Genomic DNA, 17243 nt, shown 5'->3' with positions numbered 1-17243 from the left:
GCTTTTCCAATTGATTTTTAGTTAATTGTTTCACAGGTTTTCATACCAAAATCTAAAATCATACTAAAGGTTTGGGAAAAACTTAACCTATCGCTTAGGATATATGCTCGTATGGTTCTACACTATACTATCGTGTTATCAGCTATAAAAGCGGTGGTGATTAATTGAGTGCTTCGAAACTAAACAAAAATGTTTAATTCTCAATTCTACTTTTCATCAATGTACTATTAAAAAAATGTGCTAATTATCACTCAACAAATTTGTAGCAACCTTCATCTTTAGATCAAGGCATTGCCTTCATCTTTCGATCAAGACATTGGCATTTGAAATTCGTACATGAGTATTAATAAAATATGCACTTAGAGGGCACATTTTCGTAACAATTTGCACAGCATGCCACCCTACTATAACGTAGGACGTTCACGTCAAAAACTGTCAATTCAGTTTTCGAACGACTCAAGATATTGCATATTTTAACGTTTTTCTTGATGACAATATCAATGTGAGACTTGAAACCGCCATAATCAAAACAATGTGTGCTTTCAAACTATTTGTGTGCTGTCCTCAAGATTTTTTTTTGGTATGGACCCCACTGCGACCAGTCTAGTTTTTTGATCTTTTGTGGTATTGTCCGGACGCTTTTGCTGTTCGCACATTTTTATTTTTTTTACCCTTTTGCAGTGTTACTTATTGAGAAGTAACCTGCTCCGTGTCGTTTGTGCTTTTTGTCTTCTTATTCAGACTTAGTAACCTACTTCCTTCCTTATCGACTCTATCATGTCCTCCTGCAAGTTATAACTCTAACAGTGTATAACGTGCTATAGTGCCTATGATATAATCGATGCTTTAGACCAGTGGTTATTAAGTATGGAGAGAAGATTTTGTGTGGAAGAGCCTGAGAATAAACCCATACTTAAAGTTTTTTTCCAGCGAATGGCTTGGTTCTACTAAGATTCGAACCTATGACCATTCGCTTGTCAAAGCGGACTCTGTAACCTTGCAGCTACGAAGCTCTCCAAGTCCTCAAGAATACCAGGGCGCTCCAATATTTGCAACAATAAAAGCTTAGAAACTGTTTCCAAAACGCGTTTCAAAGCCAAATAAAACGACAAAAAAGTTGTTTTGTCTCGACTTTCTATTTCCATTTAACTAATATCAAATATAGTGCACTCACGAAAAACTTTTTTTTAAATTTTATATCCGGAAATTTCATTCTATTAGTCGTTTTCGTAGCTAAAACTGAAATTTAAGGTAGGATAAAATTGAGCCTAAAATCTTCGTTTTGTTTACAATGCTTAACAGTTGCAACATTATTCAAATATATTTATACACTAGAAGAAAATTGAAACGCTTTAAAATATGGATGAAGTGGTTGACAGCGTGTTGAAACTACAGGCAGCCATATCGTTACTCCTCAAAAATCACTAGCGTGTAGGAGAATATCTTTCACTGCAGAAACAACTGCTCTCATTGGTAAGCAAATCCACGCACGTGCTTGAATAGAGCAGCGAATCGTGTGTATCTAAGGAGCTTGCAAAAAACACCATAAACATTGATCTTTTGTTATATCGCCCGGCTGTATTTCACACTTCTATTTTCAAAAATATCACTATTGAGAGTAAATGACATGATTATTATAACTCGTTCTTGTGTGTACGCCCTTCCTTTTATTATTTTTATTAAATACAATACAATTCCTTGTAGAGCTTCGTAGCTGTAGGATTACAGAGTCCGCGTCCGTAAGATTACAGAGTCCGCGCGAGTTATGATAAGTTCGAATCTTAGTTGAATCAAGCCATTCGTTGGCATAGGGACTTTTAAGTATGGGTTAATTCTCAGGCTCTTTCACAAAAAGTTTTCCGCCAGCCTTAATAACCACTGGTTTAGAACTTCGATAATATTATAGACTATAGCACGTTATAGGCTGTTGGAGTGATAGCTTGCAGGAGAAAAGGATATGATAAGGTCGATAAGGAAGGAAGTAGGTTACTAAGTCTGAAGGAGAAGACAAAAAACACGGAGTAGGTTACTTCTCAATTAGTAACACTACAAATTCGATTGTGTTCGATTGTGGAAAGATTTATTTTGTGAACATGTATTGGTCAAGGTTTTGAAGAGTACAACGAGGGGTTCATGAGAAGCCAGAGAATGAACACATGTTTAGTTCCGTTGACATCGCATAGCCCTGATTCTACTAAGGTTTGAAGCCACGACCACTCGCTTGTCAATCCAAACAAAAACTGAGGTAGTCACTTTATTTAGGGTCTGAAAATAAAACAAACGTTCCAAGACAACGGTGAATAGATTAGTTAGAGGACAGAATGGGGTAAAAATGTATACACGTCATGCAAAATTTTTCCTAGTTACTTTGAAAACAATAACGAGTATTTTGTTTGCAACAAATTTGTTACTTAAAAATTAATAACATTATTCTCTAATAAAGAAACAACACATACTGTCGCATTTTTTGCACATGTTACTAGTTTCTTCCAACTCCAATTCATCCGGTGTGCGCGTATTAGTTTGTTCGTTGTACTGCCAGGTAAGGTTGTAAATTATCACTCACGCTTTTTTTTCGTGAGCCGATAGATCATTAAGTAAGCACATTGCTGAACAACATTGTATGCAAACTTGTACGACAAAGTCTTCAAATAGAACTACTACTTTGTCGATGAGAGTATTGCTCGTACTTCAATACCGGAACCGTGATAACAATTTCCAGGAATTTTTTGGGGTTATTTGCAAGAATATACTCTCACAGCTCCAGTGTTCTAGTAGGAGCAATTGTCTTTTCAACAATGCTGTAGTACTACCTAAAAGCTCCAAGTTCGTCACACAAAGTTGTTCATAATCGTGCTGTTCAAATGAGCTATCGGTGTACGAAAAAAGCGAGCACGGACGCTGATTTACATCCTTGCTGCCCCGTATATTTTTTCTCCATCATAAACGTTGATGATTTCCAAAAATTCGTTTGCTTCTCAAAATCACATCACGATCTGTGAACTGCGTTAGAGAAAAACACACACTTTTTTTTCTTGCAAGCGAATGCAAGCCATGTTGCAAATACACACTCATCGCATGATCGAAACTCATTTGAGCCTTTTGCCAGTCTTCTCCGTTTGTTTTGGGTGTAGCGTGAATTTGATTGTTCTAGGTGTAGCGTAAAATTTTCTCAGAATTATGTAAAAAATGTGCCAAAATAAATAGCTCTAACGTGGCATAAAACGTTCAAAAAGTAAGCAAATCCTAATTGGGAGCCACACATGGGGTAAATGTATCAAAACTACAGTAAATGGCCTAGCCTGAACACTAAAAACTGGATAAGTGACTGAAAAGCCGCGACAAAAATAAGAGAAATAGTTTATTTGCGGATGGTAAGCAAAGAAGGTAAAGACAAAATTCCGTTTATCTCATACCGGGTCCCAATCCCCCTGGTACTTCAAATTCATCATTTGCAGTTTAAAGATTAGTTACATTACTCAATAATACAGGGAAGGCTTAAATATTTAAGTTGTCAGTACAAGCTAACGTTTGCGGTGTAAAAAATGGACAAAAATTGCCGATTTTTCATGGGTTTGACTTTAATGACTCATGCATCATCAATCATAGTAACCCATGAGTTAGCGAAAAAAATTTGACAGCTCTATCAGTCAAACTCTAACTGTGACGGCGAAAAAGGTGGAGCTACTCCGTTCAGAAGTGTGCGCGTTCAAAGAACGGTACCCCGCCGCGTCAAAAACGGACATCGTGCGGCACTTTGTGGACGCCGGGTATGCCCGTTCCAGCATCTACAACATCTTGACACTATTGGACAACGTTCCGGACGGCCAATGACCCTGAGCGACAAGAAGCTTCAAAGGATGCTGAAGAGGAAGACCGAGGAAAGAGTGGCTAAATCGCTGCATGCACTTGGCCGGGAGGTTGGTGCATGCGGTAAAACAGTGAAAAAGTATCTGGAAAACATGGACATACATGTCAGGAAGCGACAGTCCCGTCCACTGGTCTCGGAGCTGCAGGCAATGACGCAGCGATAGCGGTTGAATAAGATGGTCAAGTCGATTTTCCCGGCGAATCGCGACGTAGCAGTGGTGATGAACGATGAGACCTATCTCACCTTGGATGGCAACGACTGGCAGGGTACTTCGTATTTCACTTCACCCACGAAGGAAGTGAGCTCTGAGGTGAAATTTATTACACACACCAAGTTCCCCAAGAAGGTGCTGCTGTGGCTGACAATCAGCGAGAAGGGGATGTCAAAGCCGCTCTTCTTTCGCTCAGGGCTGGCCGTGAACGAAGTGCCTGCCAGAAGTTGCGTCGTCCATCAAGAAATACCATAACGGCGAAGACACGGTGTTCTGGCCAGATTTGGCGTCGGCCCACTACTCGAAGCGATCGTTGGAGGAGATGGAGCGGGTGAATAGCGATGTGGTACCGAAGTCGGCGAATCTGCCCAACGTCCCCCAGCTGCGTCCCATCGAGAATTTCTGGGCAAACTTGAAGCGCAAGATCTATTCCAACAATTTTGTCGCGAAAACGGAGAAGGAATTAATAAAAAAAACGATAAAAGAGCTTAAAAACATGCCTACACGCATTTTTTCGTCCGCCATGGCGAATGATCCGGTTAACTGCCGGAAGGCCGCTAATATATAATATAATTACCATTAATAGGAAATTTATCCAACTCAATTATCTGTTTTAATTTTTTTTTCATCACCATCCGAAAAAAATTCCATTCTTTTACCGCAAACGTTACGACCGAAAGCTGTTTTTTTTTTATTCGAATATCTACCAAGTGGTAGCGCTAATATGAATAAGAACCTAATACCTATTGATTTTATCCATTTTGAAAATTTTTGTAATTTCGTAAATTTCGCCTCGAGATTGTAGAGAAAACAAATCGGTACAATTCCGTCAGTTAATTTTTCTGATAAAATATGAAACGATTGTAGTCCTACGACAACCACGCAATCGTGTATACGACCTTCTTGTTAATTTGCATAGTAGATAGTTAAATCGTGTAACTTAAGATGGAAGATATTGTCAGCTTCCATTGTAGAAATAGGTGAGATCAGCTCGGTTGCGAGCTATTGAGCACGACTTTTCTGGAACAGCAGGATTTTTGTTTGAGAATTGTTTTTGAATTATCAAATTTTCCCTATAAAACAGGTTTTTTGTCGAAGCTCAAATTCAAATTATTGCTAGTTAAATGGGGAAATTAACGTCGAAATCCTGCCAATTTTAAAAATTTTGCGCAGACTAAAATTTGATTAATTTTGCTTGCAATGCTAGGTTGCAGCTCAAATGCCAGATCCAATTTAAATATAATCCACAAAATCAACAAATGGTAAATTGATTAATTTATAATTTAGTTTTATCATAGGTTTGCTCTGACATTCATTTGGGATAATCATGCCTTAAAAAGCGATTCACACAAGCACCATTTGCAGTGTACCTAAAGCCGTACTCATTACTTACCGTGTTAGTGAACTTTTAACTGTCCTAAAACCTATCATCCCGGCCGTCTATACACCGGCAGTCAATTCCTAAACCGAACGGCCGTTTTCTGGCATGGGGGTTGGGGTTCTGTTGTTTTCGGAACTTACTTTTCGCCATTTTTCGCTGCTACTCCACTACCCATCCCTTTGTGTGTACTGCAGCACCAGACCAGAGCGCACAAGCGACAAACTGTCTGGTCGCCACTCGTTCCACACCTGCGGGCGCCGAGACGGCTGAGCACACAATACTGCAGCCACCTATTCAGCGCGCTACGGGTCACGTGAATGTGGCTGCAGTAGCGGCAGAACCACGTGTGGAATGGGCTAGTAACTTTTCCATCGAACGCGAAAGTTTCCTGACCTCAGGGAACAGGAAAAACGTTTTCGTATCAGTCTGTCGAGGTTTCGAGTTCGGTAACCCCGTAGAATTTCGTTGCGAACTGCATTTAAAAATTAATTTTAAAAATCAATGGTGCATGATGGTCATCGAAATTCGTACGAACTGCAAATATTGGCTATCCGATGTCTAGTTGCCTTCGGTCAGGCATTGTTCTCGTAGACTCATCGGCCACAGGCTGTACCTCTGAGTGGAGCACGCATGGACAACACCCGGGAAAACGGAAGAGAAACACTAAAACTGCTAACGACTCATCTGTCTGTGTGTGTGTCGTTTGTTTACGTTCTGTGTTGCTTCTATCTGCCAACCCACCGCCATACGGAGCGGAAGTTAGAGCGAGTCCTTCTTCTTGTGGGTTAAAAGGTAATTGAACTCTCCACAATTGAAGCACTGGAGTCTGGTCGGCTCCTCCGGACAGGACTTATTATTGTTTTTATTTCTTCTCGTTTCCTGCTGTCCTCTCGAGGCCCTTCCTGTGTCAAACAACACATGCTGGACAGTTTTCACTCCCCGTTAATTAAAAATGAAATGACATACAGGCTGCCTGTTTGAATTCTGTGGCTCTCCACCTGGGGTTCACCGGGATGGTGGACGCGAGCTCGGGATTTTGCATCGTTTTGAGGAGAGGGTTTCCCTTGTTTCGCGTTTATAAACAACAGTGGCGTCCTTCCCTGCCGGTTTTTTTTTTGCAGTTGCATTCATTGTGATGGCGGCGGTTCGGGTCGGTTAGAGTGGCTGGCTGCCGCAACAAGCCGATAGGTACAGGTCGATGAACTTCCTCTACTGGTGGTGATAAAAATTGCCAACCATGAACTCGGCGAACCCGTTCGGCAACAGTGGTGCCACTATTGTTGGGTTTCGAGTTTAGTTGTGATTATTAGCTTTGAATAGATACTATGCAATCAACCATGCGTCTCCATACTTCCAGTGGAATAAATATATAATATTTTTTATTTCTTCAGCTGAACCGACAAAGTAAGCCTGGTGAATAACCGGAAGTGGGCATTTTAGAATATCTAGGTACTGTTAAAGTCTGAACACTAATCATTAACGTAAACTTTTTTCCAGAATAGAAAACAGTTTTTGAAGTTTTACCAAAATCTTTGTTGTTTCAATTATATTGCTCTGTTAACTGTGTTTTTTCATTAAAAGAATTCTGAAAAACTCCTCATTGAAAGAAGGCTGCAAATAAAGATGGAAAATGTTGTATTGTTTGGAACACATGTCACGAGTTTTGCGAGTTGTTTTCAGTTTGGTAAAATACTCAATGTCGGCAAAATTATAACCCGAGCTATGCAATGGTCATAAATACAGAAAAACTAGTAGAGAATTATCTATTGATTGAATTGTAACTGTTTCTTCGTTCATATTTTCTCGATCTGGAAATTTGCGAAACAGATTTGCAAGCAAACAGCACAGATTCATGATTGCATTGAGCATTTCCGTTTTCATTTATTGCAAATAATTTTACGTATTAGAATTCAAGGTAAATTCGGCCAAGAATGATACCTACTTTTTTGATTATGTGTCTAAAATGCTAATATTTTTAAATTCGTCAGTGAACTTTAGATTTAATATCAAATAATTCTATTTGCATTTGCACCTTTTTGCGAAGATGTGAATTGTTTACGATAGTTTATGAATGTTATTTATAAACATAATCCAGTTTTTTGAAGAGCTGAAATCTAGCATATTGTGCATAAAACAAACTAAACTTGTTCGTCTTCTTCCAATCAAGGATGTAAATTATCATTCAAGTTCGTCTTACAAAGTTGTTCAGAATTGTGCTTATTAAATATGCTATCGGCTTGTGAAAAAAAATGAACGTGAGTGATAATTTTCATCCTTGCTTCAAATCATCCAGTAAAGTGAATTTTATTGCATGAATAACTTGATTTATTAATGTTATCGGGTCTATCCCAAAAATTGCCAAAAATACTATTTACAATCATGATAAACAATATGGTGTCAATTTTTTTATAAGTTTGACGTTAGCAAGACTGAATTTGGCGCAAGCTTGTTGTAGTTTCTTAAATTCTGCAGCGGTATTCTAATTTACGCACAGATTAACTAGCAGAGCAAAAAAGGAACAACGACCTGATGAAAATTAAAATTTTCAAAAGGTGCGAATTCGACAGCAAAAATGCGTGCGAGAACAAGAAAGCGAAATCATAAATTCATTTTCCAAAGCGATGTTAAAATAAGCTTCAATCGGTAACAATCGGTTAATATGTTCGTAACAGAAAAAAAGGTTAAAAACTCGAAAATGAAAGACGAACATTTTTCAATTATAAACTTTTACTCTTTGGATAGTGGGATTTTAAAATAAACGTTTTCTGTTCATTAGTTATATAAAAACAGCAAAACCCAGGTCACACCACTCTGGATGAAATTTATTGAAATTATCGTCAGTAGTTACAGCACATAAAATGAAACACAATAGTCTTGATCCACAATTTGGAAAGACGATTTATTACGGTTTTTTCTATTACGATTTTTGTTATAGTTGATCACTAGTCTAGTTTATCAATAAGAACGCGGTAAATATAAAAACTATCCTTAAATAAATAATAAATAAATTTCCCAGTAACCATCACTAATTTTGGTCTCGTTTACACCATTTCTTTCAATAAATTCGATGAAGCTTTAGTTAGTTTTAAGCAGCGCTGACATGAATTTATACATAAACCACATAGACTTGACCTCCCCTATTTTAATGGACTTCCGCCTATACACATTTTCGAAAACATAAGGTAAAACGGTATTGAATCCACAAACGGCCGACTTCGAGCTACCACTTCGAATTTTCAGAAACACAAGACTCGGAAATAAATAATAGGTTTCCTGTGCAGGTGACGCATTAACTGTTACCGAGTCTTGTGCTTCTGAAAATTCGAAGTGGTAGCTCAAAGTCGGCCATTTGTGGATTCGATACCGTTTGGCCTTGAATAAAGCGTAGACGACACACTTCGAGTTCAGAATACCTGTTCGTTAACTTTAACTATCCTGGGTGCTCATCAACCACTAAAGGTACAATACCGGAAAGTGTACCATAAAGGAAAAAATTCTGGGAAGCCTCGGAACACACATGCGCAAGTCATTGGACAAATGGCCTGACTCTGTTAAGATTTAAACCTGCGATTAGGAACTAGTCAAAGTTGACAATGTCATCATTTCATTTAATTTCCAGAGCGGTGCTCATTTTTTTGTCGTTTTGGTGAATTATTCCGAATAAAGTTAGTGTTTGACCGCTTCTTTTTATTGACCGCTGCGCCCCTAGTCGTCATGTCGAGAAACATTTGACAGCGTTTTGATTCAGATTTAGTATTGAAAATATAATTAAGATTCAATCACACATTCGAGAGTTATCGACGATGGAAAGCGAAAGGCAAGAACAATTCGTTTTTGAGCCTGGCGTGATCAGGAGGAAAGAAAAGGAGCTTTGCGGTGTTTACAATAGCCTCGCGGCGGATCAACTGAAATAAAAAAAGTCATATTATTTCATTAGTTTAGAAGTGTGCCGGGTACCTGAACGATCGTTTTTATAAGAATTTTATTTCCTGTGCAAACCCGATCAAACGATTATAACAAACGGGTGACATAAATTAGCTTGATGGAAATAACAAAGCCTGTGATATTCTTGATATGCCAGTATGATAAAAAGTACAGAATTATATCAATTTCTGTTATCATACACTTGAATGTTCGAAAGTGTGTTTTTTAAAGCATATTTATAACAAAATTTGTTATTCAATTAACAAAATATTATACATTCTAGCTAATTCTGATCTTTTTCTGCCAAAAACCTTACAAAACTTGCTATAATTTGTAATAATCAGTAAGTAAGGTTGATAGGGAATTTTGATATTTTAACTATCAACGAGACCAAGTTTATAACACTAATTGATACAAAAAGTTTGTAACAAAATATCAATATTTATTATAATCCTGGGACTTTTGAGATCGGTAACTGGAACGTTTTTCCCGAAAAAATCATGTTTTGAGCGCTAAAAATCGCAATAAAATTGTTTTTTTTTTTTGACAAAGTTAAACTTCGTGTAAAAATTTTGTAAAAATGTTTTCAAGATATTGTACTTTAAGATAATGTATTAAACAATTTTTCGGTTTTTCAAAACTAAAAAGTTATATAACCTATTACAGACAATAATTTCGTTGTTGACGACCGTCTTCGTGAAGGAAAGCTTAGAACCTTTGAAGACGCTGAATTGACGGAATTGATCGATGCTTGCTCAGTTTGCTTCAGTATTGGCTATTATCCGCCAAGCCATTATAAAACGATTGCATGTTTTGAGAATGTGATTTGATTTGATTTATTTTAATTATCCAACCTTTTGTGGTCTTAATATTACGCAGGCAGCTTCCCAAATCGGACGAACTAATGAACAGTAGAGTGAGCGCAGTGTACAAGGATTGTTAAAGCCTTTCCCAATTTTCGAAAATCATAACTAATTGCTTGTTGGCCTTATTGATGATAGATGAATAAGGCTGATTTAAGGCTAATTCTGTGGTCAACAAAACTCTCCAGTCTGTAATGCAACAATCAATACGTTCAAGGATTTTTCGATCAGTAGAACACTGAAACAATATTGGTGATTTTTTATACGTAATATATACGTAATACGTAAACAAAAATATAAAGGAGTCGGCAGCCACAGGGCAACAGGAATGTGACGTCGTTGATGAACAAGTATAATAACAATGGTCATCTTGTGCTTCCTTGCAGGACTCTTGACTAGTTGTAAAATCATTCGGACTACGATACTCCAAGTTAAACCACAATCCGTCTGTCACAAGGACACGTACAAAATCATGCAACAAGTCGATCCGAAGCAACCAAACGTCTCAGCTTCTCCAACAAAATATGATGGTCGACACGATCAGTGTACACTGGATCAATTTGGTGGTAATGTGGAAAGGTGATTGTTCACGATAGACTCCAAAGCCCTCGATCAGGTACACAGGGAAGTAATACCCCTGCAGTTTTTTACGTTTCGTTTGTCTCCATTTTTGAAGATACTTTCTGATAACTTCTGAATGCTTGGAAAAGTGAAGGTTGCCAATTACAAGCTGAATAGAAAAGAAGAAACAGCTTTTAGAGATTGGCAGCAGCTTTTCAACAATGCCACAGGAATTCCGTCCAGGCCAGGAGCGAAAGATTACTTCACCTCTTCAAGCATCAATTCGACATCATATTCATCAACAATGAAAACATTCGCAGCAAAACCTCCAGTCCTCCAAAGCAGTTGAAATGTCTTAAGCAGTCGTCGTTTCGCTGCAGAACACATTAGGGGCCATCCACATTCCACGTGGACAGATTTTCAACCAGATTTTTGAAGCCCAGGGAAAATGAGCGTCAACTTTTCACCTGTGAACAATTGCTCCAGAGGGGAATGGAAAGGGTTTTTTCAACGCATGGTGACGAGTGATTAAAAATGGATTCATTAGAAAAGAAAATCATAGGCACTACGCGGTCATGTTTTTATAACGTCAGCTTGGCCGAATGAACAAGCTGTGAAGGTTATACTTATCATTATGAGCTGTTGAAACAGAATAAAACCCTCACTGGGGAACAGTATCGACTTCAATTGATGTAATTGAAGCGAACACTGCGCGGGAAACAGTTCCGAGACGAGAAGAGGCACAAAAAAGTAATTCGTCTGCATGACAACGCTCCACCTCATACTGTAAAAGTGTTTTACAAAGCAAAGATCAAATGGAAAGTCTTGCTTCACTCGCCATTCTCCCACATATTGTGCAGTCCAATAATTACTTGTTCCGTTCGATGGCACATGCTTTGGCTGATCAGTAGTTTTGCGCATATAAAGACATCGAAAAGTGGCTTAGTTTGTGTACAGCTCACAAAGACGAACCCGTTAATCGTAATTGTTTTCGAGCTGCACCAGAAAAATGGGCAACACTGTGAATTCTTTATAGGAAATATTTTTTTTTTTAAATAAATTTGGAATAAAAAAATATTACAAGGTATACAGCCCTAGGGGTTGTATGAAATGGTAACGTAGGACTAAATGTGTATATTATATGCTGCGCTAAACTGTTCATAGGCAGCACTACCGTTTATTTTTGATGGTCGTTATTGTAAAACTAACGATGCATGAATACATAAAAATTTTACACTAGTAATAGTTGCGAAAATTCTCATAACTCTTATCTTCAAGCATCTATAGTTCTGAAAAGAACCGATTCCACAATCTTCAGTTAGAAATTCGTGCTACAGAACGCTAAAAATCGAACCATAGGTAGCGTTGAATATTTTGCTTGACCGCACATAATAAAGTTTGCTCTCCGCTGTGCCCTTCAGTAGCTGTGCCAGCTAAATATTCTGCAGCGTACGATGGTAACTGTTGCTGTCGTATGCAAAATAAAGGTAACATGTTCCGCAGTGCCTGGAAGTTGACTCGCATGCAGCTCTCGTTTCTCAGTGTCGCGAAACTTAAACAGCTGCACTGCACTCGCTATTGTGTAACAAATTAAACTGAAGCTGAATTTTCTACACGCAGTCTTTTGTATCGAGTTCAGAGTAGATTTTTGCCATTAGGGCGTGACCACGCAGCTTGGAGAAAGACAAACAAACCAAAACACTTTGTTGAGTTAAAATATGGTACTTTTCACCTTTTTCCACCATTAAGCAGTAAAGCAACAATGTTAAACATTATTACACATTTTATCTATCCACCGACATATGAATGACTAAGATGCATTAGGTCGTTCGCTTGCTATAATCGTTTGAAATCTGACGCAACATTTGCCAGTTTTATTTTCAATTTCACAAAGGGGCCATCCACATACCACGTGGACAGCTTGGGGAAGGGGGTTGTGTAATGTCCACGGTCCCTACAAAAAAAAAGAATTTATTTGTCCACGGGGGGGATGGTTCAAAAACGTTAAAAATCTGTCCACGTGGTATGTGGATGGCCCCAAAGTGTAATCTAGTATAGAAAACAAAGACGTAGTCCTACGTCTCAATCCGGAGACGGTAGCCATCGGATGCAGCATAATATGTTGATGTCATTGGTATCAGATATCACAGCAGTTCCTAAACTTTTTGACCCCGCGGCTCCCTTTGCGGATCACACAGAGCTATGCGGCCTCCTGAAAGAATTTGAAATACATATTTTGTGACACGAAGCTGCGTTTTCCAGTCTTGCAAGTTTAATTTATTTCACGTCTTGGCCCTAATACGCAGAAGAGTTGAAAATTCATTTTTACGCAACAATATCTAGAGATAAATTTAAATGACATCAAATTTACTAGAAGTACGAATTGTTTAAACGGTGTGACGTCTTCGGTAAAGTTGAAGATAATAGTTTCGTCTTTTCAAAAAAAAAAAAAATACACTCTCGAAAAAAACAATTTTTTTCGAAAAAAATGTTAAAAGAAAAATTAAAAATTAATTTTATCTACACAAGCTTATTTTTGAAAAATCTGTTTTCTTCATAAAAACTACAAAAGACTAGAGCTGTATAATAATGGAGAAATCGAAAAAAAATATATAGTTTTGAACAAATTTTTGTTTTTCATTTATTTTTTTCACAAAGCATTTTTATCCTGTAAGGACTGGAAGGACAAAATTATTATTTACAATTTGGCCAAAGACACTATTCCAGCCAAAAAACCCGTTATGACTGTAAAAATATTTTTAATCTTCAATATCAGTAATCTATGGGTAATTAAAAATATGTTTACAGTTAAAACGGTTTGTAATATTATTTTTTTCTGATTTCTCCATGATCGGACAGTCTCCATTGTTCAAAGTGTATATTTTTTTCGGAAAACCTTCCAGTTGGTCTCGAGCTACGATGCTGGCCTATCAAGCCAGTCGTCGTAAGTTTGAGTCTCGGATCGGGTGAGACTGTTAGTGTCAGCACGATCGTAGCACTAGCCCGCAATTGTCCTGTAGTACCAAGGCTTTATTTTTTTCGGAAAGACAAAATTTTTTATCTACAGCTTTGTCGAAGACGTCACACCGATCAAACAGACCGTGTTCTCTCTGAAAACATTTTTAAAAGTCAATACCTTCCCAAAATAGCACTTTAAATAGCTTCCCAAAGAAAATGAGTCGTGTTCCCAAAAATTAAACCAATAGCACAAAATGACATCTTTTGCCCAAAGAAACGTCTATGCAAAGTTTCAGCCAAATCAAAAATGAAAATTAAAAAATAATTAAAACTAGGACATTCTATGTGGAACTGCTCTTATCGAAAGACTAACAAATAAGTATTTTTGAACTGAAGAAAATGTCTGTCACTGACGACATAAAATCAAGGCTTTTGGGTGATAATTACGAATAATTCACGTAACCTTGGCAGTGAGTCTCAGCACGTAACGTTTCACGTTTTCTGAAACTTATATCAATAACTCTCAATTTTTATGTTCTATTTTAATTTCCCATCAATGACGAGTTGGAATTAGTTTATTACAAATAAACTGCCAATGAACCATAAATTCTCGCTCATTCTGGCAGCTCTGTTTCCTCAGGCCCTAAAGGCTGGAAAGTGACGCGGCCTACCATAGTCTACTGCACGAACACGATGTCGCTTCGTACGAAAACATTGAGTGTTTTCATTTTCATACGAAAGTACCCCCACCTCCGGTTCGATGTTCCTCTCGCTGCCCGCGACCGCTTCACTGGGCTGCACTCGGTCGGTTGGTTCCATTGACACTTTCGGGACGCACACATTCTCCTGCCGCAGCGCGCCTATTGCGTTGTGGCTGGTATTATTCTTTTCGATTTTTTTTTTAAGTTTAAAGGTTGTTGACATCTGGCAGTACTACAAAGTTGGCCTGTACTGTCGGACGCGGTCCGTCGTCGGTTCGTTGACTAACTTTTGTTTACATGGAGTAAATAAAAAGCGCCCTTTGATTTTGATTTTAAACCCGTTAGGCCTTCGATGACAGGTAAAGAGTATCAGCAGAGCGACGTATAAGTTCAGGGCAAAAGTGCAACGTTCTGGTGCCGATGCGCACTTTGGAGCAGGTCCCCGACTTTATTGCGACAGGAAGGCGCGGCAGTAGGCAAGCAGGTAGGCACCATACCGGCGCACTTTATGTTTTTTGTTGCGATAGGTCATGTACCGGAAGAGGTCATCGACTTGAACTCCGAAGCACAGTAAAACTGGCTGACTGCCACCGCTGCTGATGCGGTAGCAAGTGGCGTTGAATGAGGTGCAAAATTTGAAATTGAACCTATTTGGCCTATTGTAGGATGGGCTCAGCAAATGACACGGGTGGCGGCCAATGGTTTGTTGCCACCGCTACTCCCACATCGATTAATCATGGTGATGATGTTGGGGCAGGTTATTGACGAGAGGCTTTTCCCGGAAAGTGTTTGAAAAAATGTGGGCTGCAGTACACTAATAGTGAGACTTACCTTTTTCTTCACTTGTGGCCCATAGGTGATGGTTTGGATGTCTGAAAAAATAAATTTAATTCAATTAATAAAATAATATTAACACTTTTTTCTAAGAACTGCGTTCAGATCAAAAATCTTGATCGAGGCATTTAACTAATATTTTTTCAACCTATTTGAAGTTTATTCAATTTTTTGTCCATAAAATGTCTTTGTAATTTTGTAAAATCTGACACACGATACACGTGTTTTCATTGAAAGCAAAATATTTTAGGAAATCAACAAACGTAACACCTCTTAGCCGAGATATCATTCATCTTGCACGAACCGTTCAGAACAAATTCTTTTTGTCGGTGAACATTATTACGCCAGCAGTGTCAATGGACTGTATATCAACAATACACAATTTCCTCCGGTTTTCTTCCATTCGTAAAAGTTCGTCAAGTACGTGATCCACCATTGGCCAAAGAAGATATTAGTTGGTAAACTGAAGACCGAACATGAAATACAATACCACAAGCCAGTGTGTCGACTTCGTGCCACGGTTCGCAGCGTTCGTAAAACAAAAAGGGACTAAAATTTGACGAAGAACGTGCTTCAAAAGGTAAGAACCCGCCGAACAACAAGGCAATGGTCCACGTAAATAGCTTGATTTCATTCAGATGTGTAAACAAAGGCAACCTGCTGTGGCAGGTTTTTCTTTGGTGTCGGCTTTCCAGGAACCAACAATGGAATGGTTTCGCATAGAGTTATGACGGACAGAGCCGTTTGAACCGTTTGCTAGCTGGCAGGATACCGTTAAGGGGCCGAACGTTTGTGGTCTGACAGGATAGGTAGAGTGTGGCAATGAATAAGACTGGTACACCGGTAGATACCTGCTTGCGGAGGTTTTTGGTAAACACATAAAACATTGTCCGATCGTTCGTGTAGTAATTGATTACACGCTGGAAGCAAGACCGGTAGGCGGCAATTAAAGATTGGTTTTTGTTCTAGGATGTTAACTGATTAGATACGGTTTGTTTGAATCAGTGCAAAACGTAATTTTGATCATATTAATTGTTGAAAAGAAACAATGTAAATTGGCTGTTTATTTATTACCTATTTAACATACCATATTTGGAACCAATGAAAAATGCTGTCAATAGACAGTTGTCGATTTTCAATATAGATAATCCGAGTGATCTCAAGTAAAAAAGGAAGAAAAAATGTTTCACTTATTTGTTTATTTGAATTATTTAGTAGAAATTCAGTTTTTTTCTGCTTAGTTATAAAACCCCATCCCCATCCCACCACGTAGTCTTCAATTTTAACTTACATGCTATAGTTAATCCTACCAAGTCAAGAAGTATTTTTTTCTATTACTTAAAAATATTATTGTTAAGGGGCCGGACTTAATATGGCAGAAAGCTTCTGCAGAAGCTAGAGAAGTAAAAAATATTCTACAAGGTAGATGAATTAAAAAAATACGCAGCATACTGATTGAACTGGAAAACAGTTAAATCTTTCAAAAACCAGGAAAACCCAAAAAATTGAGCTCGAATTTGTCCTACGTTAGGTAAAAAACTACTATTAAAAATTTATCCCTAAATTAACGTCTAACAACTCTAAAACTTCTCTAAAAACTGGTAAGAAAGCATACAAAAGTTCACACTGGAAAATTATCCCTGATATTCAGAAGAAGTCGAGAAAAAAATAATCGTGCGTATAACTTCAAGTAACTAAAACACGTAAAGGAAAACAAAACATAAATTCTGAAAACATATGTGAGGGAAAGAAAAAATAACAAATGAAAGCAACTCTTATTTTTTTAAACCTTTTCTAAACACAAAAAATATCTAAATGTAGTCCAATAAACGAAAATAAATTTTAAAAACTGTTGAGACCAAAAACGAAAAAATAATGAAGAATAAAATTTACATGTAATTAACAGAAGGAAGTCGATTGTCATTTCCAAAAGTTTCAT

General features: G+C 37.9%; 1 protein-coding gene across 1 annotated transcript in view; it reads right to left on the bottom strand.

The window, feature by feature from the left end:
• Positions 1-17243, bottom strand: part of LOC129720284 (PR domain zinc finger protein 1) — a 149961-nt gene that overhangs the window by 82076 nt on the left and 50642 nt on the right. The window contains exon 2 of the mRNA XM_055671742.1: positions 15302-15342. The gene's annotated coding sequence lies outside the window, so the exon portion shown is untranslated. The remainder of the gene's footprint in view (positions 1-15301; positions 15343-17243) is intronic.

Source organism: Wyeomyia smithii, chromosome 2, assembly GCF_029784165.1.
Source record: "Wyeomyia smithii strain HCP4-BCI-WySm-NY-G18 chromosome 2, ASM2978416v1, whole genome shotgun sequence".
Lineage (NCBI taxonomy): Eukaryota > Metazoa > Arthropoda > Insecta > Diptera > Culicidae > Wyeomyia > Wyeomyia smithii.
This window is presented reverse-complemented; position numbering and strand designations above follow the sequence as displayed.